Source organism: Atta colombica, unplaced genomic scaffold (genome assembly GCF_001594045.1).
Source record: "Atta colombica isolate Treedump-2 unplaced genomic scaffold, Acol1.0 scaffold55, whole genome shotgun sequence".
Taxonomy (NCBI): domain Eukaryota; kingdom Metazoa; phylum Arthropoda; class Insecta; order Hymenoptera; family Formicidae; genus Atta; species Atta colombica.
Genome location: NW_017259545.1, coordinates 1,993,683 through 2,000,559, shown reverse-complemented (window position 1 = coordinate 2,000,559; position 6,877 = coordinate 1,993,683). Strand labels below are relative to the sequence as shown.

The following is a 6,877-nucleotide window of genomic DNA, read 5'->3' as shown; positions in this document are numbered from 1 at the left end:
CTCTCTCTCTCTCTCTCTCTCTCTCTCTCTCTCTCTCTCTCTCTCTCTCTCTCTGTTTCTCTTTTAATTTCTCCCTCTCTCCCTTTCTATTGTCAATCTCGATGTTTCTCATCGGCGTTTCTCTTCTCAGTTCCACGAGTGATATATTTATAGGCATGTACTCCGTTTCAGCGTTCATGATCCATTGGCCGTTACAGACTAACCGACTCATGTCTATAATATCTGACGCGCCACATGTTTATCCGTGTGTACGACGTGCAACACAGCACACATACTCGCTGATTGTACACTCGCGGTCAATAATGCCTTTTCGCTTGATGTTAACTGCATTTCAGGCAAACGCATCGTATCTAATAGTAAATATTTGTACATACGCCGTGATTGTTGAGTACAATTACATTCGAATTTACGAGTTATAATATCCACAGATATGATGCGTGATGCTTGAAGTTAGGTATATTTATTTAAAACGCGGTTAAATCCAAGCAAATAGGAATTATTGACCGCGACTGTATAGTATACACCTTAATAGGATCGCACGTTCTCGTAACTGCGCGATTAAATATCAATCTCCGCACAATCTGCAGGATGTTTGGCAATTTTGTGCAATAATTCTGGGATTTACAAAGAAACATCATCAAAGAAACTGAACGAGATGCGAATATAAATTAATGAGATATTTCGATCTCGGCGAATTTACATCCAAATTGAGCTCCCGTTCGAGATAAATGACTTATATCTGAAAACGTCATAGGAAAATCCCTGGACCTCTGTAGCGTGAAGAAAACCATTTTACAAGTATCGAAATCTGCCATCGCGCTCGCGTGTTATGACCGGCGAGAATTGATGCGCTGTCGTCACGTGAAATCAGGTTCCTTACGTACGTGAGGTGAGAGTACGTGTGAACTTTGGCTGTCAAGCACGAGTACAAATGGAATACGCGGTGGCGGATCGACAATCGTGAGCGGCTTATGCGCATCGTGCATAATCGACGCCTGTCATTGTCATGCTTCGACGGATGATATTATCAGCTCGAATATTGCACGCGACAAATCTTGAACCCGACGTTAGGATCGAACCAAAAACAAACCGCGGACAAATCGAATACGATATTTAGGTAATGATGATTCTCCAAACATGTTTGGATGTTTATTAAAATTTTATAAAAATATATGTATACTGTAAGATGCATATATAATTAAAAAATTCCAAGAATTCCCAGATTTTTCCAAATATTTTTGTTTAAAATTCCGGAAGAGATTAGAGAATTTTTTAATGCGACTGTGAACTAAATTGAAGTGTAAGCAACGTAAATAACTATATATTGAAAATTAGCAGTATACTGAGATTCCATGAGACTATATCTATCATTTTCTACAATTGCGAAATTTATAGGATGATACAGGATAGAGAAGACTTACTACAATATAGTGACAGTGAGCTACTCTAACCTATAAAAAGGTATGCAAAAATACATAAATAATATGTGTAAAAATTACACAATTTATAGTAGAAATATGTAAAATTATGCGTTTTTTTTTAAATTAGTACTTTTATCTCTAATTATATAAAAATTTTTATATTAGGCGAAAAATTACAAAAATAATAGTGTACTTTATAATTATTGATACAATTAAAGAAATTGTTTATTCTTATTTTCTATGTAAGAAATATAATTAATATAAAAAATAAAAATGGTTAATAATAACCGCTCATTTAAAAATTTTTATCTTAATTTTTAATATTAAGCATCATCAGATAATTAGATCGGATAATCGCAAAACTAGATGACAGTATTGTAAATAATAGTTATTCATTTTGATAACAAAATTATAATCAAATTAATCTAATATTTTGATGAATGATACATTTAGTTGTTCCTCAATAAATAATATTTTTTTATCAAAGCAACAGTTTCAACTCGATTTTCAGATAAAATAGATGAACACAATAAAAAGATTTATTAGCCTCGTAACTCCGTTCAAGTTTCGACCGTAACATTTTCTTCGGTGGATATTTTAGGACAACGTCGCCCAATAATTCTAATTTGAATATTTCATTTGCGGAAGACTTGTTTTCTCAGCAGAGAACATTCCATCATTCATCGCACGTTTTATATTCAGACTGTTCTGACGCGACACTCGATGCATACGAAAAAAAATATATATTTACAGAGAGCTAATTTTACGATGAGAATTATGATGAGAACTTGCAGTTGATTCTTCTATAGCAGCAAACTTTTTCTATTCAATTTTGTGCAGTAGTGTAAATACCTAGCAGTATAGATATCTGATACATATATTGTTTTATGAAGATGACAAATCGATAATTTCATCAGATGGACTGAAGTCCACCGAAGTTATCATTAATACATTGATTTGCATATACGAAAATACATTTACAAGATGCTTCTTGCTGGCGTCATTTCGATTATCCGATAATATTTATCAGATTTGGATCTCACATCCTTTCACACAAACGATCGTAAATGACATTCTAAATACTTATATCTAACATAGCGCAAAGAAATATCACCTACGATAATGCAAAACTCACATATCATTAGGAAAATACTTTCGTATTGGCAATCATAAAACTTTTTTTTGTTTCGCGATTCAGTCGCACCTGAGAATCTTCTTTTAATAATATGAGAAAAAATGAGAGATTTTCGATGTTACACTATTCAATTTATATAATGCCAAATTTACTCAATTTGAGCTATTTTTAATAATTTCTTGTCACTGCTCTTATTCTATACTTTTAATTTAATTAAAACAATAAGATAATTTAATCAGATTAAAATTTCAGAAAATGTATACTAAATTTGACTAAAATTTAATTTATTATATTTCTTGCATATTTCTATATTGCTTATTTTGAAACTACAATCACAAAAATGGATTGATTTACATTTTGACACATAAAAGTTAAAAATAACAAAATATTATTTAACCCAAAGATTAATATCATTACAGGTTGAATTAGTATTTGAAGTTCATCAATGCTATATAAACAGTTAGTACTGATTTCCAAATTGACTTTCACAAATTCTGATTATGAATTCTAACAAAAACCGCCTTATATAGTTATTACCTTTTGGAATTTAATTTTTTCAGATTGCACATTCAAACTCAAAAAAAAATATCAAAAATCTCATAAAACGGAGTTTCACAATAATCAGATTATTTATAATCAGATTATTTGAAATTTAAATTTTTAAATTCTAAAATTAAAATCAAATTCAACGACCACGATCTTTAAAAAACAACATGATCTTTCATATGTTAGAAAGGTGCAGTCTTCAAAGGGTTAAATTGCTTGTTGCATAATTTAATTTGGAATATTATGTATTCCAACTTTAGTTTATAACTGTGTTTCAAAATCAATAGATAATTGGCGCTCAATTTGCTTAAAGTTAAAATTATAAAATTTTATTAGATATACAAAAATATTATTAGATATCAGCTTTGACCAATATAGTCTTCTTCATCTATTTGCATTTAACTTAAGGGATTGGGTTACTATTGTTCCTTTAATATTTCTTATAATAGTGTACAATCTGTAACATATTCGAAAATACACGAAGACCTCTAATGCACAAGTCAATGCTTGACTTGTTTCTAATTATACTACTTACATTAAGTGGCAGCGAGATGCTACAAGTGAATCTCACTTCGCTTTTTCTTGTAGTTCTTTCCTTTTTTATTGTCTTATTCTTTATCCTTTTCTCGTTTTCGTATCTTGCTTTAGTTGCATTATAAACGCAACATTATGTTGTATAATAATGCAGATGCGAAACATTTCCCTGATTATCTTTTCATGCTAACTGCGGAAAGACCAAGGCGCATAGCAAATATTCTAAGAATAAATTTAACCAACCGCTTAAACTGAATGTGTCGGAATTTATTTTTGCGCAGAAAATCCGTTAAAATTTCTCTTATAATTACAAAATAAATTTGTATTTAAAAAAAATAAATAGAAATGTACAAAAAATAAATCATAAATTACTTAAATACATATAATAAAAATCATTCAAATATCACTCTTGATATTCTGCCTATTTTTATAATTATTTCGTTATTCACAAAGTGTATCAAAGGCCATCATAATTTATATGTATAAATTTTTTAATAATAGTAATATCACACTATAAAGTTATTACAGCTTTAGATTAAATTAAAATACAAGAATTTTAATTTTAGTATTAGTTTTTTTTAATATAAACGTTAAAGATGTTATGATCGTCAGACAAGTAACGCAACAATCCATATTACAATATTTCGCACAATACATAACAATCCAGTTTGCGCATTATATACTTTCAGTGCAAGAAATAAACTGAAATAACAGTTAAAAGATAAATATTGTTACGAGTGCTGTGGACAGCATTTCCGAATAAAACGTTACGCGAAAACTCTCTGAACAAAAATAGAGAGAGAGAAAGAAAGAGAGAGAGAGAGAGAGAGAGAGAGAAATGGGAAGCAAAAAAGGAGAGAGAAAGAGATTAGTTTGCAGTTGTCCAAGGACAAATTATGCAATTATATATGCAATGAAAACCTGGCGACTGCAAGAACGTGCCCAAGGGCGGTCTCGCATGCACCGGATTCGTATACGGCTACATGGAAATTGCGAGCGAATTAAAGGGAACGTTGCCTCGAGGTAACGCTTACGCCAATTCTCGTCCGTCTCACAGTAAGAGTATATCCGTACCGGCAGGTGCGAGCGCACTCACACAGTCCTCCTACATTCGGTAAATTGTTACTCTTATTACACGTGGAATCGATAGTACCGCCTATTCTGTCGCGCTCTCCTTACTATTACGCCGCTTTCTCGTTCCCTTTTCCCATCGGAAAAACAAATATGCGTATCCTGACACATGTATCGGACCTCGGTTCTATCTAAAAAGAGGCCGATAGAATAATTTTCCCTTGAAGGTTTCAATAATTTATGTCACGTGTCGCTGCCGGAGATTCCGCAAGAAATACGCGACGCGGAAATTGATCGGAGAAAAATTTAGATCTACAGGAATAATCAGTACTTCATTTTAATGCCTTAAGATATAAAAAACTTAATCGTTCCTTTTTAATATAAGATTATGAATTTTTTTTATCATGCATGTTAATGTAAGCATTCTCAAATAAACGTGACTCCTTCCTGTCGATGAATTGATCCCATTGAATAGGCTTCTCGTTCGATTTTTAACCGCGAACGATACTACGAAGTAAGCCAATTTTCCAAGCGCCCACGATAGGCGATAGGATAGGCGATATTGTCGAATCAGGGGGAAGTGTTTGCGCTAAATTAATTTCGGGTCAGGCGCGAACGGAGACACGTAACGTGTGTGTAGTGAACAAAGTGAAACAAAATTGAATCACGGATCGAAAGTGCGGGCTGGCGGGGTTGGAACACCGCGGGTTATCCACAGTGCCGAACTGACGCACGCGAGGGTGTGTTAAAGCATCGCGGTTCGGATAATTTAAGTAAATATTTCGTGATATAAATGAAAGGCATGTGAGCCAGATACTGATTAAACATTAAAATTGATCGCGGAGCCATACGAAATTACAGTCCACAAATGCCGGCGCGCCGTTTCGCAAGATAAGATTGGGCAAATAACGGTGCAGATACTATCGTCTGTGCCTCTTTCTTTTATCACGGGGCATATCAAATAAGTCTATAACTAACCAACTGTAGACCGTATCACGGCCAAGTTATTCCACGATCAAGTGCATAGCGCACGAAATATTTTTGAAATACTAATGGGAATTTCACGATGGGATACAAACAAGCCTCTGAAGCATCTTAAGATAGTACTTAACCCTTTGGTGCCACTCTCCATGTGACGTACTCCATATGAGGTTTTTTTTACTATGCTATAATATAATATACTTTTGTATTAAATAAGACTTCCGACTGCAATCATAGTTTTACTTCCTCCGCCCAATCTAAATCTTTTTTACTATTCTATGCTTTCAAAAAATGTGGAAAAATTTAGGATTACACTTTCCATCTCTATTACATTATCAAATAGGTTTTTAATAAGATATTTTAAGAAGCAAAAACCGATCCTCTTTATTTTGGAAAAATTTAAAAATAAAATTTTGTTTATATCAATACGATCCAAAAATTAATAAAATATATTATAAACTTATTAATGTTTTATTCCTTAATGTTCGATGTTTCAATTGAAAAATGTTTTAGAATATGTTCATTTTCATGCGATTTTTCACAATATCCAATATAATAAATACATGACAAAAAGATACATATTCTATGGAATATAACACTAAAGAGTTAAGACGATATTAAAATAAGAACGGATTATGAATACCAACCTAAGAAACTCTTCCTGTCAAAGGGATAAATTTAACCTGCATAAATCTGTTTTAATATTGATCTCATGAAATTCCACTTGGAAATTCCTATTGGAAGCCTAATCTTAATACGCATGTATTGATGTAAATGCTTTTTTCAAAAATAGGAGCAAATCTCACGTCGAAAGGATTCCGATATTCATTACGGATTAATCGATACAGTCGGCGTACCAGTGATCCCGAAATGTGATAATTCCATGTAATTCTATTCGTATACAGGGCGCGCGAAATTACCGGGCACCTTGAACGACGTGACGTGGAAGCGGAATGAGAGAGATCATCCGGCTCCGGCTAATTTTCTAATACTTATTCTTCTATTACAGCACAGCGCGCGCGTTACCATATTACCACACTCGTGATCTGAATACATGCATATTCATCCATACGTCTTTATAACGGCAGGCGCACACAGCTAAGGACCCTTTTTGCATAGAGAGCCACCCCCCGTATAAACGGATAAATTCAAATTGAAGCAGCACAAAAGTGTAAATGAACTTTGCGCC

The 6,877-nt window shown here is 33.1% G+C and overlaps 1 protein-coding gene across 2 annotated transcripts in view; it reads right to left on the bottom strand.

Moving 5' to 3' along the window:
• Positions 1–6,877, bottom strand: part of LOC108691908 (carbonic anhydrase-related protein 10) — a 166,477-nt gene that overhangs the window by 95,151 nt on the left and 64,449 nt on the right. The window lies entirely within an intron of this gene.